The sequence below is a fragment of the Natator depressus genome, chromosome 2 (genome assembly GCF_965152275.1).
Source record: "Natator depressus isolate rNatDep1 chromosome 2, rNatDep2.hap1, whole genome shotgun sequence".
In the NCBI taxonomy this organism is placed as follows: domain Eukaryota; kingdom Metazoa; phylum Chordata; order Testudines; family Cheloniidae; genus Natator; species Natator depressus.
Genome location: NC_134235.1, coordinates 144,988,705 through 145,002,977, shown reverse-complemented (window position 1 = coordinate 145,002,977; position 14,273 = coordinate 144,988,705). Strand labels below are relative to the sequence as shown.

The window sequence follows — 14,273 nt, the reverse complement described above, 5'->3', positions numbered from 1 at the left end:
GGTTTGGAACGGGTGCCATATGAGGAGAGATTAAAGAGGCTAGGACTTTTCAGCTTGGAAAAGAGGGGACTAAGGGGGATATGATAGAGGTATATAAAATCATGAGTGGTGTGGAGAAAGTAAACAAGGAAAAGGTATTTACTTGTTCCCATAATATAAGAACTAGGGGCCACCAAATGAAATTAATGGGTAGCAAGTTTAAAACACATAAAAGGAAGTTCTTCACTCAGCTCACAGTCGACCTGTGGAACTCCTTGCTTGAGGAGGTTGTGAAGGCTAGGACTATAACAGGGTTTAAAAGAGAACTGGATAAATTCATGGAGGTTAAGTCCATTAATGGCTATTAGCCAGGATGGGTAAGGAATGGTGTCCCTAGCCTCTGTTTGTCAGAGGATGGAGATGGATGGCAGCAGAGAGATCACTTGATCATTACCTGTTAGGTTCACTCCCTCTGGGGCACCTGGCATTGGCCACTGTTGGTAAACAGGATATTGGGCTGCATGGACCTTTGGTCTGCCCCAGTATGGCCATTCTTACGTCTAAATTAACTGTTACGACTCAAGAAAGCGATCCTGGAGTCATTGTGGATACTTCTCTGAAAACATCCACTCAATGTGCAGCAGCAGTCAAAAAAGCTAACAGAATGTTGGGAATGATTAAGAAAGGGACAGATAATAAGACAGAAAAAATCATATTGCCTCTATATAAATCCATGGTATGCCCACATCTTGAATACTGCATGCAGATTGTGACAAATTGCCAGTACGATTATGATGGGTCCCATGCTTCCTCTTCTTGGGGGGGTGGGGGTGGTTCAGGGTGCAGTTTCCTGCCCCTGAACTAGGGTATCTACTGTCCCACTAGTAACCAGAGAAGGGTAGTGGAGAGGGAAGGAGCTGGGCCCACCCTCTACTCCGGGTTCCAGCCCAGGGGACCTAGGGATAGTGGTAAACCACTTGAACTAGTGCTTCCTTGTCCTGGGCTACTTCCCTCTCCTGCTCTTCAGCTTGTGGGGCTTCCTGCCCTCTCTCTCTGCACAAGCCATGTGTCTCTTTACCTAGGGTCTTGGTCTTCTAGCCAGCCACGGCACTTCTCCAAACTCTCCTCTACTTCAACTCCTCCAAACTGCTCTCTGCTCCAACTCCTTCCTCTGGATGATTGAAGCAGGGGGGTTTTATCAGGTGACTAGCTTCAGGTGCTCTAATTGGCTTCAGGTGCTTTCAATTAATCTATAGAAATCTTTCTTCCCTCTACAGGGAATAAGGCTTCTCCTCATCCTGGGACTTACATATCTCTCCTATATCACTCTCCTGCTGCCTTCTGGCTATGCTGTATCACAAGATGTGTTTGCCCCATCTCAAAAAAGATATATTGGAATTGGAAAAGGTTCAGAAAAGGGCAACAAAAATTGATTAGGTGTATGGAACGGCTTCTGTCTGAGGAGAGGTTAATAAGACTGGGACTTTTCAGCTTGGAAAAGAGACAACTAAGGGGGGATATGTTTGAGGTTTATAAAATCATGACTGGTGTGGAGAAAGTAAACAAGGAAGTGTTATTTACTCCTTCTCATAACACAAGAACTACATGTCACCAAATGAAATTAATAGGCAACAAGTGTAAAACAAACAAAAGGGAGTTTTTTTTCCAAACAACATAGTCTGTGGAACTCTTTGCCAGAGGGTGTTGTGAAGGCCAAGACTATAACGGATTTCAAATAAGTTCATGGAGGATAGGTCCATCCATGGCTATTAGCCAGGATTGGCAGGGATGGGCTCCCTTGCCTCTGTTTGCCAGAAGCTGGGAATGGGCTGGGAAGGGGATGGATCACTTGATGATTATCTGTTCTGTTCATTCCCTCTGGGGCACCTGGCATTGGCCACTGTCAGAAGACAGATTACCAGGCTAGATGGACCTTTGGTCTGACCCAGTATGGCCGTTCTTAAGTTCTTTTGTAATGCTATTATGCAATGAGATTCATCAAGTTTTGTAACCACTCAGTTTTGTCAATATTATTCTTGCCCTACCTTCCCTCTCCATCCTATTATTTGTGAACACCAAATTTTAATGTCTTTTTTTGGAATCAGATTTTAATATCTTCAGGGCAAGGACTATGTCTTACTACAAGTTTGTATAGTAGCTCATACAAAGAGTGCTGATGCTGTCTGGGGCTTTTGGGTATTATCAAAATAAAAATAAATAATAATTCCAACCAATGTTATGCCCTCATTCTGAATACTGTGCTTATTTCTGATTAACTCATCTCAAAGAAGATATAGCAGAAATGCAAGGAGTTCACAGACGAGAAATGTGCTATTTAATAAATAATATAATTTCATGTGGAGATTTAAAATACTGGGGTTATTTCATTTAGAAGAAAACTTGTAAGATATAAATAAAATAGTGAATGGTAAAGAGAAGGTAAAGTGTGAGCTCTTATTCACCATATCAGAGCAGAAGAACAAGGAGATACTCAATAAAATTGAAAGAAAGCCAATTTAAAAATTATACAAAAACTTTTTTCCCTGTAATGCATAGATAACCTGTTGAATTCATTGCTACAAAATATCATCAATGCCAAAAGCTTAGTAGAATATTTTTTAAAGAATTAGACACATTTCACAGTATATACATCCCCAATAAGAAGTAGATAGAATAAAAGTTCATAAGGAATATAAACTTTCATATTTCAGGGCATAAATCAAACAGTGCCTGAAGGGTATTAAATGAAATCTTTTCCTAAGAGCAAATCACTCCATGACTGTCCACTACAGATGTTGGCTATTGTCATAGACAGGTTACTGGATTGGTTGAACTACCGGTCTGATCTGTTATGGGATTTCCTGTATTTCTTTGTGGTTCAGCTTCTATACATAAAGTCCAAAATTTCACCAGATTGTGTTGCTATCCATATTGCATTGCATACTTGAGTCTAATTTGCTGTAAACCATCACCCACGGTCTCCTGTAAGCATTCTTGATTCTCTGTTTTCTCCTTCCCATTTATTCTGTCAGAATATTTTTCCAGAGATTAATTAACTTCATTTTCTCATTATATGTCTTAGAATTTTCAGTTTCACTTTATATAAAAGAATTCTTCTAAAACCAGCATACTCTCTGATTATTATACATCACTACTAGAAAAATGGCATTATACACCTTATTAGGATAGCAGTTTAAACTTTTGATTGAAAGGTTAAAAGACTTCAGTCACAATTAAATGATTCACTTATTTTGCTAACTTATATAAAAGATTTATTTTTTCATATTTCCTAAAGCATGAGATGGGGAATATTGAATTCATAGCACCTGTCTTATGGTGGTTTAAATATGAAATCTGTTCATTTTTTTTCCCTCGAGTCTGTTGATAAAAGTCTGAGGAGGAGTCATTTTCACTCAACTAAGCAGTTATGATAGTTTGGCGGGGGGGGGAGGGGGAAGTGCCTATAAAACTGCTTTGTTCTCAAGCTGCAATGTCACTCATTACAATATGAGGCACTGTGAAGTCCCTAATTAACATCTCATGCACTTTTAAAGTTTGAGTGTAAATATTAATTCAAACTCTTGGTCCCGTTGTAGAAAGCCCTGACTATTGTGGCTATCTGGGGGCAAACAGAAAGAGATTTGTTCAAAACATTTATCTAAACATATATTGTGAAGAGCAAAACAAGTTTAAACATTAATAGCTAAATCTTCACATCTAATCTGTGGGCCACAAGTCAGATAAACAGCTCAAATTAAGGATTTTCTTGGGTGCAATGCAGAAATGTTACTATCCAGGATGTTTCCATTCTCTAAAGATGGGTTTACACTGGCTTCACACTACCTCCAGGATGGAGTAAAGAGGTTTCTAAAATGGGGTATGCCGTACCAAAAAGGAGTGCTTTTAATCAAACATACCTCAACTAATGATTTTACTATCCTTACAGTGTGTGAAATAAAGACTAGTTCAGGCAGAATAGTTATTTCTCCCCTTAAGTATAATAACGAATACACATCAGCCTCCTTACATGTGGAGTCATTGGGCGGATAGATTGAGGTAAGGTATAGGTTAATGAAAAAGTCTTCATGCAAACCTTAGCACTCAATAATATAATAGAGATCTGAGACATGAATTTAAGTTCTGATATTGGTGACTCTTTCACTTTTAGATATGTGCAAGTGGCAAGAGCACTGTTTCATCAGTACTCCCCTTGCTTGCTTTTTCTATGGATGGCCATTTTCGCCTTTCTTTTCACTTTTTTTCTTCCTGAAATGATTCATTATTTAGACTTCAAGCTTTTCAAGGCCATGACTGTCTTTTGCTCTATGTTTGTACAATGCCTGGCACAAAACAGCCCAGATCTCAGGTTAGGCACTATAGTAATAAATAGTAAAACTTTAAATAATGATAATATTTTATTTTCTTGTCTTTATTTTCATCATTGCAGTTAATTTTAAAAGAACAATTGGCTTATTTGGATCTGAAGAAAAAGAATCATGGCAAGATGACTAATGGTAAAAAAATGGGATATCTTCGATGGGTTCCTTTTTGGAAGAGCAACGTACTCAAATGCAACAGCTGCAAAGGAGGAGTCTTTGGTTGAAAAAGAAGAAAAAAAGAAAAAGAAGTCTAAAATGCCTGTATATGGAAAAGGAGAGAAAGGTGAGAGCTGATTAAAAAGGTGGGGGTTTAGAAGGTTACATCGGAGTTTTTACAGCAATGGCACGGAAGAAAGTCTCAAGTAAAAATCCAGTTTTTTAACTCAAATTGGAAAAGAGACATTTTCAGTCCAGAAAGATTTATATTTCTTTCAAGAATTTTGTACAATGGACTGGAGGACTTGCTGAAGTACATAAAAATCGGTACATATTCCAAGGAAATGTACTTAGGGCTATAAGTTTCACTTTGGAAAACAAAGAGATGGAGAAAATATATTGAAATTTTGTCTAGTGTGAAAAGCTGTATATGTCCTCTTCTTTTAGTTATTATTAGCAAAGCCCTTAGACATCAATTTCTATTTGTGATCAGAAATCCAGAATTAAGGGACAGTCTGATGAATATTGTTTAAAAACAGAACCCATTTGATACTATTGTTTACAAACAGAACCCCTTTGTCTGGCTGGACTCAACTCCGGCATAATATTCAATGAGGAGTGAATATTATACTGGAGTTGAGTCCAGCTAGAAAAGTGGGGCAGTTTGAGGGAACACCTTTGTGATGTAAAGGAAGGAAGAACCAGTCCATATGCAAGGAAGACAAGAGTCACTACACTAAGGAAGAGATCAACAGGTGAAAGGGACCTATTTTGTCATTCCTTGGGAGCATCACATAAACCAGATGATTTTTTTTTTAATTTTTTTTTAATAAGATGAATTGCTGGAGCTGGGGTAAGATAGGCTATGTAGCTTGTGCCACAGTTCAGGCAACTGTACCTGTATTCCCCCTCTACAGTCTAACAAGGGCACCCATATTAGGCTTACAGCTTCCCAGCTATTGTCTCATTTGGATGAAGACGCGCGTCTCTCTCTCTCTTCTGACTAGGGTATTTCCAGACTGAACAGTTCCCTGCCTATACTGTGACCTTCCCAGCAAAAGACAGGTTACCTAAGCGGGCTTGTTTTGCCATCTCTTCAGAGATTCTTAACAGTGTAAATTACCACATTTAATCTACCACATAGCTCTTCCTAAGCGAGCATATTTTATTCTTAAAGTGAAAGCATTACAGATAAAACATATTGAAAACAAATAAAACAGCCTACACACATGCTTATAAGCTTACCAGAGGTCACCCTAACTCCAACATGGGTGCTGGTAGGTGAACAGTTCTTCAAACACTACACAAGGGGTTTCCTGTGGTTTCAAGTTCGTAACACCCTTTGCTCAGGACAAGAACCCAAATCTTATGAGGCATCTATGATAAATGAAGGGTGGGGAGTAGCTCTCTTGTAGGGATACCCACCCAGCCAGTTAGCTATAAAGTCCGTCCTGGTAGCTGTTCTCTGCTTGCTTTACATGTAAAGGGTTAAAAAAGTCCCCAGGTAAAGGAAAGGGAGTGGGCACCTGACCAAAAGAGCCAATAGGAAGGCTAGAACTTTTTAAAAGGTGGTGGGGAGGGGGAACTTCCCTTTTGTGTCTGTTGTGTTCTCCGGGAAAGGGGGGAACAGGGAGCAGTTATGCTATGAGAAGCTTTAAGGCACGTATGATCATAAATCATCAGATCATACCTAGAACTTATTTGGAACTCCCAAATGTGTAAGTAGATCAGGAATGTTTAGAAAGACACAATTAGGTTTATTTCTGTTATTTCTTGGCTTGTGGACTCCTCTGTGCTAAACCCAAATGCTTTTTGTTTTGCTTGTAACCTTTAAGCTGGACCTCAGGAAGTTTATTCTTCATTTTTAAATTTTGTAAGTGGGTTTTTTAAATCTAGCAAAAGCCTAAGTTCCAGATGTATTTTCTTTCTTTTTGTTTTTAATAAAATTTACCTTTTTTAATAACAGGATTGGATTTTTGGTATCCTAAAAGGTTTGTGCATATGTTTAATTAGCTGGTGGCAACAGCTGATTTCTTTTGTTTTTCTTCCTCAGCTCTTCCCTGAAGGGAGGGGGGTTGTTGAAAGGGCTTGAGGGTACCCCACAGAAAGGAATTCCCAAGTGTGTCTTTCTGGTTTCAAAGGGTTTTTTTTTTTTTTTTTTTTTGTATTTGAGTGGTGGCAGCACCTAACAATCCAAGGTCAGAGAGAAACTGTAACCTAGGGAGTTTAATACAGGCCTGGAGTGGCCAGTATTAATTTTTAGAATCCTTGCGGGCCCCCACCTTCGGCTCTCAAAGTGCCAGAGTGGGAAATCAGCCTTGACAGCATCCATGGGCCAAAGACCTTTTAACCCTTCCCTAAGGATTGGGGCCTCCCTTGGAGCAGAGGTCCTGTCCGTTTGCTGGATCAGAAAGAAGGCCATAAGTCAGTTTACCACCAGAAACCCTTTCTTTATCTGTTGGTCATTGGAGAATCCAGTTTCAACTAGTATATGTGAACCTCTACAGGGGATGGAGGTTCTCTGGAGATGTTACAGCCTGCATGACTTTGGGTAATCACTCACCACTGTTCTCAGTTCCTGGAGGAGTTGTATTTACCCATCCCCTGGACCACAAGGACACATAAACCATTCATTTACTACAAGGGACTCCAAAGATATTAAGCTTAATTCAGTAAGGGTTCTCGAGGAGATTGCTCTATGTGTCACAGCTTGTACTTGTCATGCACCACAGTGAAGAAAGGAATTCAGTGACAGGAAGTAATTTTTACCTGACCATATGCAACTGCTAACCAGACATTTAAATCTGGTTAAAACATTTTAAAAAATAAAAAAATTGAAATTGCAAATATTTTCACAATTTTGAAATTGCTTCCATTTCAGAATTTGAAAAGGACGTATTTTCAAATGCTTGCAAAAAATACCTTATTGAAACTTATTATGTTATAGAAATGGTCATAAAATGCTTATTTTACTGAAAACCTACATTTCACTAAATGAAAATCTTTTATAATCATTTCAATAGCAGTTTTGATATCATTTTTGATAAATTAAATGGTCACAAAAATGGCGCTTTTTAAAAATGAAATTTTTTGTATTTTATTTTCATTTTCAAAAAAGCTATTTTCCAAATAAAATCTTAAAACTGCTAAAATTCCAGAGAAGAATAAGGAGATGTGATACAAAAAAAGGTGCCTGTCCATAACCCGGTGGCTGATAATTTATGCCACTTCACAGAAATGTTTGTAATACAGAATAATCAGTATTCAGATGTCCCTTCCTGGGTTACTATAGATATAAATCACATTAAAACATGTTAAAAGAATGTTATTAAGGTTGCAAATTGAAGCACTCAAAGGTTAGTGACTAAGGCCAACATTTTTTTAAAACTTCCACTAATTTGGAGTGCCTCAGTGACTGGATGCCCAACTTTAAATACCTAGGGCCTGATTTTTCAGGAGTGCTGAATACCAGCAGTTCCCTGTGCCTTCAGAGGATTTTGTCACTGCCCATGACTTATGAAAATCAGGCCCCAGGTGTTTCATATAACCAGAAATTGAGGAGTGTGCAATTAGGGGTGAATTCGGACAATGTTGATCTAAACGGCCAGGCTTAAATCTGTTCTTGCACAGGTGCATGGGGGAGTGAGGGATGCAAGAAGAACCCCTTTGTATGGCCTGCTCAAGGACAGATCATACTATCAGCCCCTGTGAGCAGCAACTGCTAGATCCTTTCTCCTTCAGGGACCAAATCACATGGAAAAGAGAGAAGTGGAGAGGAGGTGAGACCATGGATCAACACCTGCCCCCTGCATTGCACCAGCTGGACTGACACAAAGAAGGGAGCAATCTGCAACATCCTAACAGGAATCTTGCCTTTTCAAACAGATCAGGCTCTTTTTTTTCTAGCATGGTAGAGTGAAAAGTTAATTTTGCATATTTTTAATGCTGAAGAAATCAGCTGGCTTAACCAGGGCAAGGTGATTGACTAGGAAAGGGAGGAAAAGCTTCATAAGTTGTGTAATGAAGTTATCCATCACTCTGCCACATTGGGCATCTCTCTTGAACCTTAGAATAAAAACTTGCTGGCACTGGAGGTATGTTTTAACTTTCAGGTAAACAAATGAGTAACTCACATAGGTGAATATAAGTCTTTTCAACGGAAAACTCTAGGGCAAATTACTTACTTGTCATAGCCTCCTCCATCTCCAGCTCCCTTCCCTTTAAAGGTATGGGACTGGCAAAATGTTTTGAGTTTTGTCTAAATAAAATATGACTCCTTTTAATGTCTTATGTGTGCCAATTACATTTCTCTGGTGAGCCAAATTATGGAACAAAACCAGACGGTGATATAGGCTGCTGCAAGATAATTGGCATAGAACATTTAGGAAGAAAATCAAAAGGCAAATGAAAGACAGTCTACCTAGGGAAAACAGAAGTACTGTCAAAGAGTACTGTCAAACCTCATCTCTCCAGATCTTGGCAAGATCTCCTTTATCAGGAGAAGAAGAAACTTTTTTTCCCGGGATGTACCCTAATGATCTCAGAAATGTACACATCTCTTCTGCCAAAAGATCAATGTATCTGGTAGAAAAGTAGGTCTTCCTATAGAATCCCAGAGAGAAAGCAGGTGGGACTCTTGCCCAAGACACCAATGGAGGACTTCAGTCAGCAAGTAGCCACTCCCAATACCATATTTCCTGTTGACATAGACCTTCATGTTTTCACAGCAGTCCAAAATAAGCTGCCCCAGAAGGCATCACATCCAGAAGAGTGGCAAGTGGGTAACCTGGAGTTCCAGAATATTTAAGATGACAGATGTCTCCTCCAGTGACCAAAAACGGCAAAGAGAACTGGTTGAAAAAGGGTCCACTAAAACAATAATAGAGGAAACACCATAGTCAAGAACACCAGCTTCCTGAAGAACTCCAACAAGGCCCTGGCAGAAATGGACTTGAGTAAGGAATCCTTCATAGATTCGAGAATGCCATCAGGAGAACAGAACTCTTGCAAAAGATGCGGGTGAAAATGACAAATGTTGCTGAAATAATTATTGTTTTTGAGAGATCGGACTTTCCAAATTGCCCTGAGGCCACTGATGGGAGGAGCACATGAGTACATAAACCACAAAGGGACTACTCCATTGTTATGCAGGCCCTGGTTGAGCACAGGGACAGATCATGGACACTAACGTGGGATCCACTTGCAGGGTGGATGATGCCAGGGTATTCCTGAGATCAGGCCTTTACCTTCCTGGACAAGTTGGGACATTATTCCCACCGAATGACAATGTTATCAGTGGAGATCACTGTCACCACTGATCCTGCTTACCCCGTGTTGCCATGGCTTATGAAACCAGACCCTGATTTCAGAGGACCTGGCAAAAGAATGTTCAATATACTCAGTAGCTGTAGGGTGTGATGGAATGTGCATTTGGCAGATTGAAATCCCTTTGGCACTGTGTTTAAAACAATTCAGATGCCAGTGTTATCAATGCTATCTGCATTATATGTTCTGCTGTATTCTGCACAATGCCTGCAAGGATAATAGAGAACTTTTTTGCCAAGAGTGGACTCAGGACTGTGCTGGATTTCTGAACATGTACACACAGCCAGACAGTGCACCTGTCATGGCTGGCACTGAATCCACATGCTTTGTGGACCCACATAATGGGTTTGCATGGTCCCATGCATGAAACAAGATTTGAACTTGTGCTGTGTATGGATGTGGGGTAGCTGCTGTATTTTTTTTAAATGTGTTATAACTTTATTTTTATGAATTTTGTATACACTTTCCTGAAATGTATGGTGATGTGTTATAAATTTTATAAATACTGTCCATGTACTTCAACTCACAGTTTATGGGTTACTGTGATGACAGTTTGTAAATTTGTATTGTGAATGTATTGAGAATGAGTAAGGCTAAGATTTAGTCATGGGTATTTTTAGTAAAAGTCATGGACAGGTCACGGGCAATAAACAAAAATTCATGGCCCAGGACCTGTGCATGACGTTTACTACAAATACCATGATGACTAAATCTCTGGTCCTGGGGCCTGTTGCTCTGGGGGGCCCTTGCTCCAGCAGTTGGGGCTGACTGCCCCCAGCAGCCCTGCTGCTCCTAGGCCCCCAAGGACCACTCTCCTGATGGCCTCTGGGGACACTGCAGCTCCAGCAGTCCCCGGGGCTGCTCCTGAGACTGGTGCTCTGGCGCTCCCCAGGGCCAACCACACCAGCCTATGCTGAAACATCCCCAGAGCCTGCCACACTAGCCAATGCTGGAGTGGTCCCTGAGCCTCCTGCATCAGCCACTGCTTGGGTGGCCCCAGGCAGCTGGCCTTGGGAACAACTGAGTGGCTGGCCCCAGGGCCACTACAGCAGCGGCCTGCGCAGGTGGCTCCTGGGCAGCCCCCAGGACTGCTTCTCAGGTGCTCCCAGGGGCCAGCTGCTCGAGCAGCCCTGGGGTCAGCCAGACCCGCTGCTGCAGCTGTGAAAGTCACAGAAGTCGTGAAAAGTCACGGAATCCGTGACTTCTGTGACAGAATTACAGCCTTAAGAATGAGCATAGGATGACATTTATGAATGTTTGTGCCACTTTTGACATTACATATAATAAAATTTGCTATTGCCGGCTTGTGTACAAATTCAACACTTCATTTTACACATGTATTTACATCCTAAGGTAAAGACCAGATAGGCAGACCAGCTGCCGTCCAAACCTACAACACAGTAACCAAACTCAGTGCCAAACCAATGAAAGGTCCATGCTGCTAAATGGCATGGCCAACTATTCCTGGTTGTCCACTGTCCTTCTGTTCTCCTTGGCCTTTCTGGTGTGTTTTATACACACAGGCTGCAACTGGACTGGAGTGGATGAATGCACAAGGTACTTTTGTCTGTTCCATGTGCTACTACTCATTGCTCTGACACTGCCTCTAGCAGGATTTGCAATCCCCAGTCCAAAGGGGTTCCTGACCTGAGTCAGACTGATTTCAGAGCGGATGGCAGGGGGGGCTTGGGCTTAAACTTGAGTCAGAGCCCAGGTTGTTTAGACAGACCCACAGGCTCCTGAAAAGACACAAGTGTCAGAAGGCCAACTCCCTCCAAAATGACGAACAGCAACCATCATGTTCTGCCGTTCAAACACTCTCCTGTTTGTTCTGACCAGTGAGGTCGAACAAATCTGCCCCTGTTGCAGGAGCTTTAATAACATGCCAATGATTAATGTGTGAGCACCTTTGATACGCTGTGCAGTCAAAAAAATTTATAGAGATAGACCAAAATTTCCAGTCCTCAGTAGGAACATGAGAATTGCTATTTTGGGTTTGACCTAGGATCCCTCTAGTCAAGTATCCTAACTCTAACAATAGTCAGTACTAGCTGCTTCAGAGGAAAACCTCTGCAAGTGCATGCAATATCTTTGGGGACTACATTGTATTAAGTGTATGAATGGTCTATATATCACTGTGGGCCAGGGATTCTATGCAACTCCAGGGTGGAGGGTTTGCACAGCTCCACCATGAACTAAAAACAGTGGCGGGTGATTAAAGTACATAAGAATGGCCCTACTGGGTCAGACCAAATGTCCATCTAGCGCAGTAGCTTGTCTTCCGACAGTGGCCAACGCTAGGTGCCCCAGGGGGAATGAACAGAACAGGTAATCAAGTGATCCGTCCCGTCGCCCATTCCCAGCTTCTGGCAAACAGAGGCTAGGGACACCGTCCCTGTCCATCGTGGCTAATAGCCATTGATGGGTCTATCCTCCGTGAACAAATCTAGTTCTTTTTTTAACCCTGTTATAGTCTTGGCCTTCACAACATCCTCTGGCAAAGAGTTGCACAGACTGTGTATTGTGTGAAAAAAACCTTTCTTTTGTTTGTTTTAAATCTGCTGCCTATTAATTTCATTTGGTGACCCCTAGTTCTTGTGTTATGAGAAGGAGTAAATAATACTTCCTTATTTACTTTCTCCACACCAGTCATGATTTTATAGACCTCAATCATATCCCCCTTAGTCATCTCTTTTCCAAGCTGAAAAGTCCCAGTCTTATTAATCTCTCCTCAGAGAAGCTGTTCCATACACCTAATAATTTTTGTTGCCCTTTTCTGAACCATTTCCAATATATCTTTTTTGAAATGGAGCAACCACATCTGCATGCAGTATTCAAGATGTGGGCATACCATGGATTTATATAGAGGCAATATGATATTTTCTGTCTTATTATCCGTCCCTTTCTTAATCATTCCCAACATTCTGTTTGCTTTTTGACTGCCGCTGCACATTGAGTGGATGTTTTCAGAGAACTATCCACAGTGACTCCAAGATCTCTTTCTTGAGTGGTAACAGCTAATTTAGATCCCATCATTGTATATGTATAGTTGGGATTATGTTTTCCAATGTGCATTCCTGTGCTTTTATCAACATTGAATTTCATCTGCCATTTTGTTGCCCAGTCACACAGTTTTGTGAGATCCTTTTGTACCTCTTTGCAGTCTGCCTGGGACTTAACTATCTTGAGTAGTTTTGTATCATCTGCAAATTTTGCCACCTCACTGTTTACCCCTGTTTCCAGATCATTTATGAATATGTTGAATAGGATTGGTCCCAATACACACTCCTGGGGGACACCACTATTTATCTCTCTCCATTCTGAAAACTGACCATTTATTTCTACCCCTTGTTCCCTGTCTTTTAACCAGTTCTCAACCCATGAAAGGACCTTCCCTCTTATCCCACGACAACTTAATTTACGTAAGAACCTTTGGTGAGGGACCTTGTCAAAGGCTTTCTGGAAACCTAAGTACACTATATCCACTGGGTCCCCCTTGTGCACATGCTTGTTGACCCCCTCAAAGAATTCTAGTAGATTAGTGAGGTATGATTTCTCTATACAGAAACCATATTGACTCTTCCGCAACAAATTATGTTCATCTGTGTGTCTGACAATTTTGCTCTTTACTATAGTTTCAACTAGTTTGCTCAGTACTGAAGTCAGGCTTACCGGCCTGTAATTCCTGGGATCACTCCTGGGGCCCTTTTTAAAAATTGGCTTTACATTAGCTATCTTCCAGTCATTGGGTACAGAACCTGATTTAAATGATAGGTTACAGAGTACAGTTAATAGATCTGTAATTTCACGTTTAAGTTCCTTGAGAACTCTTGGGTGAATACCATCTGGTCGTGGGGACTTATTATTATCTAAATTATCAATTTGTTTGTGAAACACTCGGGTTGTAAACACCTCCAGAGAGGACCACCACCTGGGGGGACTCACATATACTGTTTCAAAATGTATTTTCCAGAAACGAACAGACAAAGACACGGCTTTTGTTTTAAAAAAAACCCTGGGTTTAAAGTGACTCAGGGACTTCTTTCTGATCCAGCAAATGGGTAGGACCTTATGTCCAAGGGGGGCCCAACCCTTGCAGAAGGGTTGGAAAGACTTTGGTCTTCTAGGGCCCCATATGACTGAGGGTTTGGTAAACTTTTTGTATGTGTATAGGAACTTGTATTGTTTGTATATGTTTTATCTGTAATGCTTTTATCTTAAGTATAAACGTTCTTCCTTAGAAAGAGCTGTGTGGTAACTTGTAACTGCCAGCAATACACTGGGGGGGGGGGGTGTTTTTTTAATTTCCTCACCAAAGTAAAGCCTTGAAAAATTGGACAGAAACTTATAAATGTTCCTCTCCACAAAAATCTTTAGTAAAAAGTGAAAGATTTATATGCTCTGAAAAGAAGCCTTCAGAAACAGATCAATGCA

At 40.8% G+C, this 14,273-nt stretch overlaps 1 long non-coding RNA gene and 1 other non-coding gene across 3 annotated transcripts in view; both read right to left on the bottom strand.

The window, feature by feature from the left end:
* The window catches only part of LOC141982762 (uncharacterized), a 44,013-nt gene that overhangs the window by 20,944 nt on the left and 8,796 nt on the right, over positions 1–14,273 (bottom strand). The window lies entirely within an intron of this gene.
* Positions 14,145–14,260, bottom strand: LOC141983558 (U5 spliceosomal RNA). The gene has a single exon (XR_012638398.1). It is a non-coding gene; the product is annotated as a U5 spliceosomal RNA (small nuclear RNA).